An 18,364-nucleotide genomic window follows, 5' to 3' on the forward strand; every position below is an offset into this window, starting at 1 on the left:
ACATAAAAATAATTTTTCCAAAGTAATAAATCATCTTTTTCTTGGTAATTACAAGCACAGTATATTTGATAAATAAATCAACTGAGAAAAAGAATATTAAGTGTATAGTGATGGTTTTCTTACACCTATTAATCATTCGAATGTTATTAACAATTCATTTTTTGAACGAAGCTGATATTAATCATTCAATTGACAACAATTTATTTTGCGTCGGACGACAAAAGATAATCAATTTCAACAAATTTTGATAAATTTGTTCTCTTTTAAGTACCGAATTATCTCACAGAATAATAAATCAACTCTGATTTGGCGACTTAAACTGTAAAAAAGAGGACTTCGTTCTAAACATGACGAAAATTATTATAGATAATTTTAACACTTTTCCTATAAAAATAAAATCAATTTTACTGCATTACAAGGGGACATTTAATCTTCCGTAAAAATATATTCATGAATTCAATAGCAAGTGAAGTTGTACAAAATACTAGCGTTTGCATATTCTTTTCATTCATTTAATCAATGCTAGTACTTTGAGATCGCAAGTGTGCTATTTATATGCTAATTAGTGCTTTTCCGAGGCAGAGGAGCGTAGAAAATTGTAATAAATCTTGTTGAATTCGTCCAAATGAAATTTACTTTAAAATCAAGTAAAATGTTAGTAAAAATCTGTATATTCAGAAATAATTATTTCTTTTACTCCCCATGGGTTTAATTTATTCATGTTGACTTTGACTAGTTTTAATTTATGTTTGTTAATGCTTTGATATGCATGCGTATTTCTTATTTTTAGATTTTTGTAATTTTGGATTTGATTTATATAACAGAAGAACTAATCAGATAAACGTGTTTTCGTGAGTAAAGAATAAGTTTTTTTTTTAATTAATTTTGGAGGTGGGTGAGATAACAGGGAAACTAATAAAACAAAGAGTGCTTTCTTGGATAGACGAGAGTGAAATATTTCTATTTTTAGTAATTATAGATCTGATTCACATAACAGGATAACTTGTCAGACAAACGCGTTTTCGTAAGTACGCACACGTGAAAGACATTTAATTTTCATTAATTTTGGATCTGATAACAGGGAAACTAATAAAACAAAGAGTATTTTCTCAGGTACACACGTGGGTAAGATCTATTTTAATTACTTTAAGATCTGATTGAGATAGCATGGGAGCTGATAAAACAATGTGAGGTTTCGTGAGTCAATCTACTTTCAAACAGTTAAATTTGTGGAACAGAATCGGTTCGCTAAAATGTGATGTTGGCAACATCACGGAGATCTACTTATTAAAGGGTGCGATTCAGAGATTCAACGTGATCCAAAATTTCTAACAATGTATTCATAGCAAAAATTCAGATTTAATATGGATAGAATTATTAAAATATTTGATACAAGATAATCTTATAATTTCCGTGCAGATTTACAAAGACTCAATCTTTTTCAACAGTCTGAAAAGTTGAAAAGTTAAAAGTTCAATCTAGTCACTGTGTAAAGTTCGCAAACAATAAATAAGGAACTGGAGCTTTCGTCAGAGAAAAGATCCTTGGAAACTTCTAGACATTTTCCAGGAATAAAATAAGCGCGAAAGGTCAAACAGTACCCTAATTGTATACCTTAGAATTAACAAATTTTTCGATCATTATCAAACAAAGTAATAAAAAATAATAAATATTTTCAAAAAGTTTTTTTTTTCGAAAAAATTTCCTTGAGTTTAAATTATTTTTGGATGAACGATTTTTGTAATTGTGGTTAAAAAAATTTCAACTCGAATGACGAAATACGCAAAAAATAAAATCACCATTAAGGGTTCTCAACTTTGGATCGTTCTTCTGACGGAACTATAGGGACCATATTTCTCAGATTGCGGTTATCCGCTATTTTTAGAGATCAAATAGTCGAATCCATCGCAAAAGGTATATTTATTCAGAGAAAGTGTGTTTCTGTGTGTGATTTCGCAACTTAAAATATCGTCTGCACTTATTAATTAGCATATTTGAGGTCACCCTCTCGAGACATTAAGATTGAGTCTTAAAACATGAAGATCCGATCTTTAGATCAAAAGATATTCAGGTGGTTCGTTTTTTATTTTACGCATTGGACATTGAGTCTTTTAGTGAAAGTGGAATGAGTCCACAGATATATCAAACATTGAAAGGACGTGAAAAGCATAAGGACATACAAAATAATAAGCAAATCTACTTTAAAAGACGAGTGGCTGGGTGGCGCAGTTGGTTTGTCGTCGGCCTTCTGAGCACAAGTCTGCGGGTTCGATCCCCGGCCCAGACACCGGATTTTCAGGATGCAGAAAATTCTCAGCGGCCATGTCGTATGATTATGCGGCATGTAAAAGATCCCTGGAGTGCCTCATTGGCTCTTGGCATTTCCGGCAAAATTAAATTCCTAGTGCACTTTAGCATCCAAATAGAGTCTCGGTGCTGCCATCTAGTGTGGCAGAAACTAGACGTCCAAATTAACATGATCAACGGTATCTCACCCATTGTGGTGGTGGTCCTGAAAGAGTGGATACCACCTCTGGAGAACGCACTAGGTCTGTTCATCGGCAAGACCGATTGTGCAGCTCATTGGAAATAAAATTAAAAAAAACTTTAATAGACGAAGGGGTGCATTTTTTTAACATGATGATTTTTTTGTAATCAATAACGACCGGACTGTAGTGTTATCGATCAACCAACATCCCCAGTCCTAACGCCAAGAATTTTAAATTACAAGTGAATGAAAAGTTCTCCATGGACATATAGGAGCATGGGAAGAGATCCATAGTTGCTGATTTATCGATAGATGAAATAGTCGAAAGCAAAGCCCACACCGCCTTATTAATATTGCATTTTGTATAATTTGGCTACTGCTTCATGACCAGAAAGACCGTGAAAAATTAATATAACCGGAATCATTTTTGTGGTTAGAGAAATAAAGCCGGTTAGAGTTGAAAAATGCCTTATGATGTTCAATCGAGACATTGAATTAATGAGTTATACATTTGTATTGAATTGGGTACTTCAATAAGAAAAAGACCTTCCTTACCCACACATGTGACCTATGACATCAGCGCCAGCTAATATTTGTCTGCAAAATGGTGAATTAAAGTTGAGCTAAAATTCTCCACATAAATTAGAATATTAACTAACGATAGGTTAATTAAACAAAGAACCGTATCGCACATCGAATTAGTTGAAGTGTATTTCTTTCTTGTCTACTTCTTTTACTTTTAACTTAGATTTATTATTAGTTTGTGTATTTTATTGTAACCCTGATATTATTTTTGTTTTGTGTACCTGGCAACTTCGATGCATAATTAGTTGATTTTTATTCCACATGGCTTCATGTCTCTGCCTTTGTGTTAAATCTCTTTGAAAGAATTAAAATCTTCGCGAAAGAATTTAGAATGTGTTACTGAAGAGAATCAATACTTGACGAGCTTGGCTTACTCGAAACAGAATGGAAAGATCAGTTGCTGACGTAAATAAATGCCACGTTTCAACAACCAATCGGGATCGAGATACCGGCACTACGTCACTTGCAAGTATGCCATTAAAAATTTAGCCGATAAATTGAAATAAGTTACTGTTAAGAAAGCAATAAAATTTTAATATTTCCCTTTTATAAAATGTGATAACAATTAAACAATTGCTTTAATTTAATTACAATTGGATTAAGTAATGATTAAAAAAAACTAATTCATGAAATTAAAGAATTCTTGAAAAGCTGGGAAATATGTAATGCCTACTATGACATCACAATGCAGATGTTCCAGAAGCAAGAGCTAAACTTGCATTAATATGTTCATTTTAATTAGTTTATTTCTTTTATCTTTCTCGTTTTGGCAATACCATTAGATATCGTTTTGTATTTGTTGACAGTTTGTATGACTAAAGTTTAATTTTATGTTAGTTTTAAAGATTGTTCTATACAACCATGAGCACATACGCTTATGTACAATACAGTACATATGGCAATAATCAAATATTAAATTTTATAAATGTTGCAAATTTATTTTTCAATAAATAGCGTTTAATCAGACTAAACATGAACCATATAACGTTATTTCTTATTTAAAAAATTTATATATTTGTGAAATATTTGAGATGATCATTATTTTCTACCATCAATAAAGTCAATTATTCTATAAATAAAATAAAAAAGTTCAGCTTGTTCTTGCAACAATGTTTCAAGGTCAAACGACAGGTGTATCCTTTGATCAATAAATATTTAATCTGCCTTTTCTATAGGGTGGAGGTATAAAGAACAGGAACTCCACCCATGAGAATGCAATCTTCCTTTAATCTCCAATTAAGACGTTCTGCAACAATTGGTAGGAGTATTGGTGCTGCATAATTCATCACTTGACTGTCACTGGAATTTCCAGGGACTATAACTTTTGCACATTGTTTATTCCGTTTCCGTAAGAGCACTGTAATAAGCTTTAACGGCAGAAAATTGCATTTATTTTGGGATTTATCTGCCTTTAATAGTAAGGAAATTGTTCAGCAAATTGCTAAAGAATCAAGTGCATTATTTCCTTCCAAATTGATGAAGATTAGAGGAATGTTTCCCATGATTCAGACGAAATTCCGTTCGATGATAAATAAAATTTGTTTACAGTTTTATTATAAATAGTAAATAAAAGTATGTTTATTTTCAAATAAATTGTCAATTACTTTATTCGTTAGCATCATTCGCAACAAAAATCTCTAATTTAATTGAAAAGTTTTTGGCAATATAGTGATAAGACACACTTTTTAAAACGAGTCATTTTTATATAGCAAACTATTCCTTAGTATTGTATCTAGATAAGTGTTTTGCAAATTTTCCGCAATTCTCAATAGAGAGTTAACTCCTTCTAAATACCCCCTTTTGCTAGTTTGACCTTTATGAAATAATGGAAGAGTCAATGGGAGTTTTATGACTTAATGGAGGATTCAATATAGCCCTTAAGCTAAAAAGTTTGGAGAACTCTGGTTTACGAGATTGGGCACAATTAAGATGTAATGTCTAAAAATAGCTCTTTAATTAAGCGTTTGTGGCGTAAATATCACTACGATTATTAAACATCAATTCCCTTCTAGTATATAAGACATGTTAACTCGATTCAATATTGTACCGTTTGATAAACGAAGGTTGTCGTATGTTCTTTCCCCTCATGGGTGATCAACAGATGCGACATGAACTCGCCTACATCGAAAGTAATGCCCACCTCGATGAATGGTCTACATTGAACAGATTGCTATCTGTGAAAGCGTCATTGTCCTCTTCGCGCTGTCGCTTCTCAGTCTCATTTACTCACAACGGCATCCTGCACGCACTCAACTGCTAATAGCAACACAGGATAGACCACAGACACAACCGTGAACTTAAAACAGCTCTCACCACAAGTACTCAAAATCTGGTGAACTTAATACAGCTTTCCTGGTCTTTCGCGAAACCGCATTGAAACAACTAGTGATATCCGTTCATATAATTCTATCCCAGATAAAATTCTGGATGGGGGAGTATTGTGGCGTAAATATCACTACAATTATTAAACATTAATTCCCTTCTAGTATATAAGGGATGTTAACTCGATTCAATATTGTATCTTTTGATAGATGAAGGTTGTCGAATACTCTTTCCCCTCATGGGTGACCAACGGACGAAGTTGAAGTATCTTCCTTCATTAGTTGTTTAGGCAAATGAATATTTGTTCTGTTCGGCAAAAGTACCCTGAAAGTGGCTCCACTACCAGTTAGGGCGACATATTTTGAAAAAGTTGCCATAAACTATACAAGAAAATTGCTGACATCAAAAATTTTCTACAATATAAACCAAATGAATATTTGCCCTTCTATGAAGAAATTTGTTTGTTGTCAAGCACAGATAGTCATAATCCAGAAGAAGATTTCTGAATCTACACAAATATCCTTGTATTTGCATTCTAAGATTTAATAAAGTCTTCAATTTATTTCTAAATATTGAAATATTAATATTCTCGTTTGTTAAAAATAATGTAAAATATTCGTCTCAAGGTTTCATGCGGAAACCGGTCGTCTCCAAGTTCTAATTATATGTTTAATTATAAAACTAAGTGATGTTATTGCATAATTGCAATAGAATAATATGTAATCAGCCATGTTTCGATTAGAGCCCCTGAATTAGACAGGCCGACTTATCATTTATTTTTGGAGCAAAGAGCTAACATAAGCACCTAACATAACTAATACTAACATAACGTTAACTTGCGAACTTGTTTAATCCAATATTGCTTGATAGGTCAGCTCTGATAGTATAGGAGCCTTAGTTTCGATGACAGAAAACTTTAAAAAAAACTTTGAAAACAAACTCTATATATCAAGCGGGTACTTAACTATTCAGTTTTTTGTATTTAATTAAAATTATTGTAGTTTTGATAGAGATAACCGGAAAGTATTGTATACAATTTTTTTATAAACATTGTATAAAAGTATAATGCATGTTAGTTTAGGTATTAATAAGGGAACATTACCTTTGTTGAATACTTATTGAAGAGAAGTCATTCTTATCAATTGCTTTTTCATCGTTTGATCATTTTCATCATCTGCTGAAAAGCATCTCTAAATGTTCTGCTTCTTGATTGAAAAAAAGCGTCGAATTATCTTTATCCTAAAAATAAAATAATAAAGCTGTTGTAGTTCAATATCCATTAAAAAAACGTATATAGTAAGAAATATTCTTTTAAAAATTAAAGAGAAATTAGAGTTATAGTTCTTTAACCTTTTTCAGACCTAACACATGAATGAAAATGATTTTATTCCTAGCAGTGCGCCTCTTGTTCCTGAAAATAAACTCCTCGTAACAAAAATGTTCTTTTCCACTTTGACTAATTAATTAAAAGTATGGGGATTAAACTTTAACTTTTAATAATTTAAAAGTACATGCTGCTTACCTCTATAAATTTTTACACAAAAACAACAGATCAGTGAAATGATGTATAAACGATAAAACAAGTAATAAAAAGAGGACTATTTATGCTGTTTAATACAATCAAAAACAAGAAGACCGATAATTACGATCTCCAACAAGGTTTATAAGCAATAAAATGAGTCGCCAAAGAAGGGAGCAAATTAAACGCCCTAATAATAATACAGAACTTACCAATACCTATTTTTCTAACAACTGATCCAGATGTAATAAAATAGAATTATTATAACATAAACGCTGATGTCTATTAATTTTAAAAAAACTGATCACACTATGCAAGATGCCCAGTGGAGAACTGATTCATCTCATAACTAAAAATTCCGGAGACAAAGGATGATAAAGGAACAAAAAAATGGTTATATCAATGGGATTCCTACAAGTGACGATCCTGATTGGTTGTTGAAACGTGGCATTTGTTTACGTTAGTAACTTTCTTTTCCTTCCATTTCGAGTAAGCCAAACCTAACAAGTATCAATTTTCTTAAGTGACACATTCTATATTCTTTCACAAAGATTTAAATTCTTTCATTATATATTTCTTACTTAATACAAAGATAGGCACGAAGCTATTTTGAACATAAGCAAACTTATTATGCATCGAAGTTTGCCAGGTACACAAAGCAAAAATAGATCACGGTCACAACAAAGTACTTGAAAAAATAATAAATCCAAGTTAAGTAAAAGGCGCAGACGAGAAAGAATTACATTTCAACGAATTTGATGTGCGATGTGGAGCTGAATTTAATTCTAACATATATGAAGAAAGTTAGTTCAACTTTAACACGCCGTTTTGCTTATAAGCGATCAGCTGGCGCTAACGTCTTAGATCATTTGTGTGGGTATTTGTAATCTTCTTCTTCTTGAAATGCAAGTACCCAATTGTGAAAATTCTGAACATTTTATGCAGAAATTTCTTGGAATTCATTCACAAAAGTTACCTGCAGATAGAGCCGCACACCATCGGTGACCAAAGGTATCAGTTTTTTCAGTTTTTTTTATCGGATCAGATTAGGAGGTACAAACCATGTATTCAATTGAGCAATGCATATTTCTGGCACTAGAATAACCACATGTTTGATTACCATCCTAAAGTTTCATTTGTTTTTAAAATACATCCAGCATTGAACAGGCTGATAACCAAGCCAAAGTTTAGGAGACTTTACTCCCCTAAACTCTCTAATAGCCTAACCCTTACTGGTGCCATAGCTAGACGTAAACTTACCTCCCGATCACAGAAGAAAAGTTCTATCTGAGAACTTAATTGCGAGCATAGCCAGACTACCCTCAGGACACTTTAAGGGAATGAAGATATCCCCCGATGGCCAAAGAACTTACAATACTTGTCCTCACTGTCCTGAAATCCAACTTTCTCTAGGTCATATTTTTAATTGTCCTTCTACGCTGGCTTAACTCTACAACATAGACCGAAACCCCACAGACTATCAGCTGCACTGTTCGCTAAAATTCTTCGACATTGCCAGGACTGTTTCGGACAACTCGTTTGGACAACCCCTATTTAACCTAGACAAGACAACAACAAAATTGTTTTCAGGAACTTTATACAGTGTAAAACGCTTCATTAATTTTTAAGGGGATGTAATGGGTGAAACTAAAGGAGAAATTATTGTCTTTACAAGGCTAGTAAACAAACAATTTTAGTGCTATTATTAGCTTATCTAAAGCCAGCACTGTCTACGGCTATTTTGAAAATGGGGTAAAACGTCAGAATGGAGAAAAGCCACCGTTTTGAGAAAATGAAAAGCATTTGTGGTCTTTAATATTTGAAAACTTACTCCAATACTGCATTACGTGAGCTCATTAAAATTTTCAAAAACTGAGAATATGACAGTGATTTTAATAATTTTCATCTAGGTTACCAAATTGGTGATTTTCACAAAGGTTTAATAACTTCTAAAATATTTAAGTTATTAGTCGGTTCTAAAGTCTAGATAATTCTTCACGCCAAGAATCTATATCTAGAGTTCAAAATCATTGCATTGGTTCAAGTGGCACCAACTATGACTTTTTTTATTTTCCTTTGAGACAGAGACTCGAAAAACAGCGTTAATTTGCAAGAACAAAGAATCAGGATCCTTAATGTATCGGAGAGTGTGCTAGGCAGTAAAGTATGAACGGTCATTTTTAAAACTAGAGAAAGTTCATTTGGAGCTTAAAATCGTTTAATATTTCTTTGTTCAATGTTGCATTTCAATGTTTCATCAAATTGAGTTGAAAACATAAACCAAATTAATTAACCTTCGTAAATACTTTAAAATTCATTAGAACACTGATCCGTAAAAACCTCGAAAATTTAAAAAATAAAGAGTGGACTTATTCCACTTTCAAAAATAGCGACTTATATTTCAAAAGGGAGCCTGGTGATTAACCCCTGAAATAATTTTTATAACAAATATATTTTAACGCAAACGACATTTTAAGTTAAACTTAAATGCATCGAACAAAAATTAACTCAACTTTGAATAGGTTATAATTTTGCGGTAACCTTTTTAAGGTCTTATATTAAACCATATTTCTGTTCGAATTCAGTCATAGTACCGATCAATTAATTTTAAAAAGTACGATTATGTGATTCAATTTAGCACAGTCTTAAAATTAAAATGCACGAGGATTTGGTTCAATATTAAGTTTAAAAAGTACAATAATATGATCCAATTTAGCAGAGTAATACGTTTAAAAAATACGATGATATGGTTTTTGCAGAGAGCTACGCAGTATCATGTTTAAAAAGCAGGATGGCATGGTTTAATTTAGCACAATATTATGTTTAAAAAAAATACTATTGTGTGGTTAAATTTAGCACAGTATTATGTTTAAAAAGTACAATGATGTGGTTCAATTAAGCAGAGTAATACGTTTAAAAAGTACGATGATATGGTTTTTGCGGAGAGCTAAACAGTATTATGTTTAAAAAGTACGATAATGGAGTTTAATTTAGCACAAATACTATTAATATGTTTGAAAAATGCTATGGTATTGTTAAATTTAGTCTCGTATTAAGTCTAGAAAGTATTATAATGTGGTTCAATTTAGCACAGTACTATGTTTAAAAAATACAATAATATGGTTTTTACAGAGAGCTACACAGTATTATGTTTAAAATGCAGGATGACGTGATTTAATTTACCACAATATTATGTTAAAAAGCGCGGTGATGTGGTAAAATTTAGCACAGTTTTAAGATTAAAAAGTAGGATGATGTCGTTCAATCAAAAGTCTCTGTAATTTCTTGCAGTCTCAATAAAAAAAAAACTTGCCCATTCACAATAAATAAATAAAAATATGTCGCGTGCTTTTTTTTTTTTTTGTTATTATCAATACTGTTACTTATTTTCGTCGAAAAACGCACTCTATCTATAATATCTATCTATAACAGCTTTATATCTATAACGCTCTATCTATAACAGTTATATAAAGCTTCATGCGGTCGTACATAGCTAAACGAAAAAGTTTAAGCCCAAATCCCTAATAATCACATTTTTCACAATAAAAATCTTACTTCTTAATTAATTCTTACCAATTCTTAATTAATTCTTAATTAATTACTTAATTCTGCTACCTAAAAATTCTTCGAAATATAAAATGGTATGAAACACACACAGATTTTTTGAGAGTTTCACAACTTTATTTCGTTGCTAAATAGCCAATCACACCTTTTCAAGACATCTCTTAACACGTTTTCATAAACAACCTATCAAGCAAGGGGTGGAAGGAAAAAAAAACTTTAAAGAAAACACCGTCGGCTCTTACATTTTATAATGAAGACTGATGACTATGCCCCACGACTGAGTTAACAGACAGATTTATTCTTTATTCATGTATTCAAAAAAACTTTTTTTCCCCCTTTCCTGAGCTTGTACCCGACATCAAGTTTATTATCCACCAGGAGGACTCTTGCCAGACGTTTCTCTTCGAAGATTTCAGCCAAGAGTGTTAAGTCAAGGTGACCTTGAGACGTTCCTCTTAACTCCATGAACCTTCCCCCACAGAGGTAAAGGATCTAGTGACTTACTTTTTTAGAAGATTAAATTAAAATCCTTCACAAGGTTGTTCTTCAGAGAAGTAATATTTAGAAAACTTTTTTTTTTTTAAGAAAATAAAACGAGTTTGAAAATTTCCTTTATGTTTCTGTAAAAAGGAAAAACACACCTTCGGCTACATTTTCAACAAGAACTGAAGTCTTAGTACAAGGTTTATAGACCAGGTCCGCCATTTTTATTTCACCCAAATTGAAAAATAGCACATGCTTCTGCTCAGCAGAAGGTGGACAGAGGGTGGGTACTTTTATTGGATGCTATTCCATGTTTAGAGCATGCAATAATAACACTAGTAACAAGATTACAACATGTATTGCTCTTTGCAGATTTATTGTAACCAAAATCCTCCCCGGAAAAAAAGCAGTATGCTAATTTAAAAAGAATGCATCTCTAAGAGTATCTAAGCTACAAAGAATGCGAAAAAAATAAGATGTTCTTAGAACAAGGTTTCTGTACCAGAACTTACTATGTCATTCGAAATTAACAATATTACAATTCATCCCGGTACTAACAAAAAAGGTGTATAGTTTGTATATAGAACTCCTCTCGCTACAAAGTCTAAGGTCGTCTGCCATTTATGGAAACAAGAAATGGCGTATTTAAGGCTGTTTTTCGAATAATGTCGTCACATTAAATTATAATTTTTTTACGAATAATATGCTATTATCATAACTACTGTTCATCTGTAACAGTTCATGAATGTTAAGTCAAGTTCGCTTATCTAAAGCCAGCGTTATTTATGATTATTATGAAAATGGCGCAAAACCTCAATATGGAAATAAGCCACAGTTTTGTGAGAAAAAAAAAGCGTGGCCTAATTTTTTGATATTTAAAAACTTACTCCAATGGTGCATTATCTGGGCTCATAAAAATTTGCAAAAACTGAGAACTCGGCTGTTATTTTGTTAATTTTATTCTAAGAGGAAAGATTTCGTCAAATTGGTAATTTTTAAACAAAGTTTAAAAATTTTTAAAATATTTTAAGTTATTGGTCTGTTTAAATCCCCCAGATAATTCTTCACAGTAAAATTATAAATATAGGTTAAAATCATCGCATTGCTTCAAGTGTAAGGCACTTAAACTGTAGCTTTTTTATGTTCCTTGGCGACTGAACTTCGAAAAACCGTCAGGGACCAATCAGGACAAATTCAGGCCCAAGACCCACCAAATTTTCCGGGTCCCTCACAAGATATTTTGAAATTAAATTACTGAAGAGTAGTCCTAACAATGAAATAAAATCTATTGAACTGCATAATTCACGAGGAACATTCTGAGAAATTTTGAAAGCAGACAATTGAAGATTATTTTTCTAAGATAAATTTTACGTATCATAAATTAAAGCAAAACATAAAACAACAAAACAATGTTATATCAGAATTGAGGGCCACAAACAATTGAAATCAGTGATTTTTGCTACAAGTCACTGATTTTTATTTAATACTGTTTATTGTAACACTGTTTTTCATTTAATACTTAAACCAACACAAAGCTAACCCATCTTTCATTAAACTTTTTACTAATTTTTGAGGCCCCTCAGAAATTGTGGGCCCTAGGCCCATGCCTATTGAGCCAAGGCGATAATCAGGCCCTGAAAACCGTATAAAAAAACAGGGATCTTCTCTCTCTCGCCGACTCGAGCCAAAACCTGTCTTAAATATTGACCTAACACCTCTAATTGAAATAGTTTGTTAAACACCGCAACCATAGCCACCGCCAAGTTCTTTCCATAGACAGACTATAATAAGTGGTTAATTGAGTAAAAGTAATAATAAGATTCTAGAGCTGGAAGCAAATCTTGAAAACTTTTGGGTTATATGTGTTCACGAGAAGATGTGAAAACAGGCTGAATGCTCTAGAAAGTCTTATTAATGAGATTGTATTTCAACTTACCTAATCAATTTCAATTTACCATTTATGAGATTTTTTTCTGTATTTTTTTGAAATCGAAAATGCCGTTAGCCATGAATTTATTTAAGGAAATTATTATCACGATATAACTTAAGTGCAAGGGTGGCCATGTTCTAAGTGTTGTCTATAACTTTTTTTCTTCGAGAAAGTACAAATTAAATGGTAAATAGCACGAGTCATATTGTAAACAGTACAAGTACAATTGAGTAATCGCACTTCGGGAAAAAGAAGACCATGTATACCCACACATGTGACCTATGACGTAATCACCGTAATCACGTCTATTACTTAACTTTGTTATAATTTATTATTTGTTTATGTATTTTATCGTAACAGTGATAATTTTTTTGTGTACCTTTCAACTGCGTAGTGTGGGTAACAAAGAGCAGATGTTACCCCCACTACGCAGGTACATATATGGCAGTACTTTTACTTTCGTTACTTGTACCGCCGGAACAAGTAAAAAGTACGTACTTTTACTTGTACTTCGTTACTTTTTAAATTTAGTACTTTTACTTGTACTTTCGTTACTTTTTTAGGGAAAAAGTACAAGTATTTGTAACGGAAATGTCGAATAAAATCGTTACTTTTTCTAAAACTCGGTAAGCTTTCTAAAAAAAAAAATTATTAAAAAAAAATGCTTATGTTTTTTTAATTTATAAAATTAATGTGCAATATAGTATATGTATTCACAGCTAACTTCGTGTTTAAATACCTTGATCTTTTAAAATTGTCATTCCTGAAAGGGAAAAGACGGCTCTTTTGATCTTTTTTTGACTGCAACTATCATTGTGAATGTGGTGTTCTCCAGAATATTCATCTTCTGAAAATTGCCTGTGATAAAGGATGACATGAATAGCAAAAGTTTTGAATACCAGTGGTTATCGTCTCAAGGGGGGTTGGAATGAACAAATGCCCATATGAATACTGCAGGGACTAATATAGGGAATAACTAATATAGGGAATTTATATCTATGCAATACTGTTATCACCCCATGGGATGGAATGCTTTTTTTCCTCTTAAAAAATAGTTTTGTCTAAATAACAAATGAGCTGTATCTTTGATGTCTTATTGACACAAAGATGATTTTTTTTGGTTTTTGCTACTCCTCCAAAAAGTAACCATAAAGAAGAAAAGAAAAAAACGTTTCTCTTTTTATTCGCGGAGACCTATACTAATGTGCATAGTTTCTCTTTTCTAGTTTAATTAATTCCAATGGGTTATGAAATACACCGAAGATTTATCTAAACTATTAGTGAATTTATCATTTTTCTCGTTTTCTTGAGAAACAGGAAAACTACTCAATAACCACAAAGGGGTAAGTAACAACAAAAATATATTATGACGTGTGATATACAGGACAAAAGGCTACATTCAAAATGCGTAGATATCTCTTTTTTTTTAACAATATCTTTTTACAGTTGCGGTTACAATTTAATTTACAATAAACGCTGCCATCTATCGGTGGTTCAACAAGTATTTCTACACATAGATTGAGAATTCTTATTTTATGAAACTTTGCTTTAAGAAGACTCAGTAGCCCCCATCGCCCCCCCCCCAAGCTCTTGGGCGCATTCTTGGGTAAATTCTAAATTCCCTACCCCCCCCCCCAAACTATTCGTTTTACTTAGTGTAAAAATCCCCCCCCAAGCTTTAAGTGGGCTCATCTTGCGCCCACCTTCCCCCCTGATGGGGGCCCCTGAGAAGACTTCATCTTTTTTGAAAAAAGTAAGTAATATTTTAATATCTAATTACTCTCTATTTATAAAATAACATTTAATATAAATTTGAATCATTTTTCATTCATTTAAATATGTTAATTAAAAATTTTGTTAACATTGTGTGCGCATTGGATGCTTTTTTAAATAATTTAAATAACTAATTTCATATTACTATTGCAAAAAATTTTGGCACAAGTTTTACATTTTTTAACGTTAAAGTAATTAATTATAAAAACAATGCTTTATTTAATGGAAATGTAGTATGCATTAAAAAAAATCTAAAATATTATAATTTTTTTTATTTTGCAACAAAATATTTTTTTTGAATTATATTAAACGTAACATATATACTATTACGTAAACGTATTAGTTATTCATATCATAAAATTTTAAAATCAAACTTTTGTTCACAATTTTTGATTATGAGTGGATTTAGTCTTGCACATCGTTATTACAAATCCGAAAATAGCCATTATGAAATATTTTAAAATAAAAAAAAATTATATTTAAAAACAAAATATAATTTGTAGTTTATTGGATTTATAGGGGTTTCCTGTATATGAATGTATTTTTTTAAAATTTATTTTCTAACATAAGTTATAATGTTTATCAAATTTGTCGAACAAGGTAATTTATTTATAAAATAAAGTTTCCGAAAATAAAAACAAAATGTTAAAAAAAATTTCTATAGTTCTAAAATTAACATAAATCTAAGCTCCTTGTTGATGCCAGAAGCACCATCTATGAAATTTTAGTGTGTGTTATGAATCCGAAGAGCTCGGATGGGAGAAATGAGTTATGTGAATAAGTATTGTGACTAATAATTACAGTCCATTTTCTGAGTTTTGAGAACTTTTATTTTATCGAGAATTTATGTGAACTGAGCTATCGTCAGAGCCATTGTTGGTCCTGTCTATCAGAGCTATCAGTAGTGAAATTAGTGGATAATATACCTAATAAAAGGTACGTGATTTATTATTTAGTTATTGAAGTTCAATATGTTTAAAAGTGCTAAAAAAGAGGACTATGTTCGGCTTGCTGTCGAGCTTAATGTAGACATTTCTAATATGAAAACTATTGTTGATCTAATTACAGCAATTCAGAGTTGTGATACGCATAAAAATAACATTGAGTTAGTTGAAAAGTTAGCAAATAACATAATCGAAGAAAGAAAAAGTGATGAAATCCGATTAATTGAAAAATTAAAAGCTGAAAGAGTGAAATCGGAACTTGAGCTCGCTAAATAGCGAATCAAATCTAAAAGTGAACTACCTGTTGATAGTGTGAAAAACGAAAGTGTAGAATCTTTAGACTCTCTCATTAAAAGTGTGAGGACTTTAACTCATAAAATCCCTAATAGACCAGAAGGACGGGGATATTTCTTTTCGTCATTAGAAAGAGCTTTTATTTCAAAAAATGTCCCTGAGAAATTTAAGGCTGAAATTCTTCTAAATCTGTTAGGGGAAAAAGCCACAAATATAATTACATACATTAAAGATGACGAATTAGGAGATTATTCTAAAGTTAAAACTATGGTTTTGAGAGAATTCGAGACATCCCCCCCACAAAAAAAAATCTGTTTAGAGAATTTTAGGAAAGCGTAAAAGATGACGAGTGAAACGTACGTGCAATTCGCGTCTAGATTAATAACGAGTTGGGAATATTATTTAAAGTTAAAAAATGTAACTGACTTCGAAACTTTAAAGCAATTAATAGTATCTGATAAAATTAATCAAACACTTGATAAAGAGGTTATGTGCTTTATAAATTTAAGAAGCAAGTTCTTGGTTTAAACCTGTAGAATTAGCTAGGGAGATTGTTTATTCTATACTTCTAGGGGAAAACCCGTAGTTGATAATGAGTTATAAAAATACTCGAAAACTATGTCAAAAGCGTTTCTAACGGATGTAAAAAATACTAAATGTATTTTATGTGATGAACTTCATCCTTTGTATAAATGTACTATTTATAAAAATATGTTCGTAAGTGATAGAGTTGAGTTCGTTAAATCAAAATATTTATGCTTTAACTGTTTAAATAATCATAACGTAAGTGAGTGTAGAAACAAAATCTTTTGTAGTATTTGCAGAAAAAGGCATCATATTTCTCTTCACTTTCCGCGAGAGCAAAAAATAAATAGTTTGGAATCAAATGAATAATGAAAATAGGAACATTCAATCGTCCTTGAATTCTTCGGCACCAATTTTCCAAATGCCTGTGTATTACGAGACGCTTGTCGTATGTGAGGGTGGGGAAAATATATTTTCTTCTACTACAATGGGAAAAGAATTAACAACAATCTTACTCAGCACTTTTATTTGTTTAATTAAAGATGAATCAAATAAGTGTTTTGAAGTTCGAGGATTATTAGACGTGGGAGCGAATCTAATTTTATGAATAAAAGGTTAGCAGATTCTCTTAATTTAAATAGTTCAAGTTCAAATATAACTGTATCGGGAATAAATAATATGTTTCTGAGCATAAAATCGAAAGTTAATGCTACTATTTTAAATAGAGATAAGAGTTTTGATTTAAACTTAAATTTTGTAGTAATTCCTAAAATTATAGAACTTACACCAGCTAATCCTCTTAATGTAAATATTCTATCGCTAAATAATATTTATTCCGAGTTCTATTGATTTGTTGTAAGGAGCAGAACACTTTTGTGAAATCTTAAAATCGGGTCACATTTTCCTTCAGGATACAAAATTTAAGATTGCAAAATAGCGTTTTCGGGTATATTGTCAGAGGGAGTCTTCCGACCAAAAACGAAAATAAAATATATTGTGGGCTCGTTACAGATAATTTTGAGTTGGAAAAAACATTAAAAACTTTTTGGGAAATAGAAAATGTAGAGAGAGAGAGAGTCTAAAATTTCTAAAACTAAAAAAGCTGAAATTTGTGAAGAGCATTTTCTTGAAAATTATTCAAGAACTGAGAGTGGAAAATATGTTGTTAAAATGCCCTTTAGAGAAGATCCGTCGTGTCTGGGTGAATCTAAGAAAAAAGCTGTAAAGTGTTTGAATTCGCTATGGAATCACCTTGCTAGAGAACATCAATTTTGTGAACTTCACAAAGCATTTATGCTCGAGTATTTAAATATGGGTCATATGGAGGAAGTACAAGAGTCTGAAGAACCAGATGTGCAGTATTATATTCCTCGTCATTGTGTGTTTAGACCTGAATCCAAAAGTACCCCTTTGAGATTTGTGTTTAACGCAAGTGCATTAACTTCTACTGGAACATCATTAAATTGTTTACAGTACAACGGTGGTATAATTCAGGATGATTTATTGTGCATCATGCTTAGGTTTAGAAAACATCAATTTGCCTTTGTTGCTGACATCAAAAAGACTCCTTTTTATATGTAAACAGATAATTTTGGCTTCTGGGTATTTTAAATGTTCACTATTGAAGGAGCTTTGTAACATCCGAATTAGATTTTAGTCCGTAATAATATGATTTCTACCACTTTTATCTTTTTTTTATTTAAATAAATTAACAAATATTTATTTTGAATTAGCAAATAAAAATTTTTATTTTAATAAAAAAAAAGACTCTCTTTAAGTTAATATAAACTAGGGTATAGTTAATAAGACTAGGGAAAGAGTAAAGAGCTGTCGTTTCCGTAAATTTTGGTATTCGTTTCTCATTAATCAACAATATTGAGGTTTATTAATTATAATTGTGTACTATAAGTCGCGCCAACGATATTTTAAAGTTAGAG

At 31.4% G+C, this 18,364-nt stretch overlaps 1 protein-coding gene across 1 annotated transcript in view; it reads right to left on the bottom strand.

Moving 5' to 3' along the window:
* LOC107445338 (serine/threonine-protein kinase meng-po) overlaps positions 1 to 18,364 on the bottom strand; it is a 136,364-nt gene that overhangs the window by 49,868 nt on the left and 68,132 nt on the right. Inside the window, exon 2 of the mRNA XM_043052308.3 lies at positions 6,498 to 6,634. The gene's annotated coding sequence lies outside the window, so the exon portion shown is untranslated. The remainder of the gene's footprint in view (positions 1 to 6,497; positions 6,635 to 18,364) is intronic.

Source organism: Parasteatoda tepidariorum, chromosome 9 (genome assembly GCF_982258835.1).
Source record: "Parasteatoda tepidariorum strain Cologne lab strain chromosome 9, Ptep-v5.0, whole genome shotgun sequence".
Taxonomy (NCBI): Eukaryota; Metazoa; Arthropoda; class Arachnida; order Araneae; family Theridiidae; genus Parasteatoda; species Parasteatoda tepidariorum.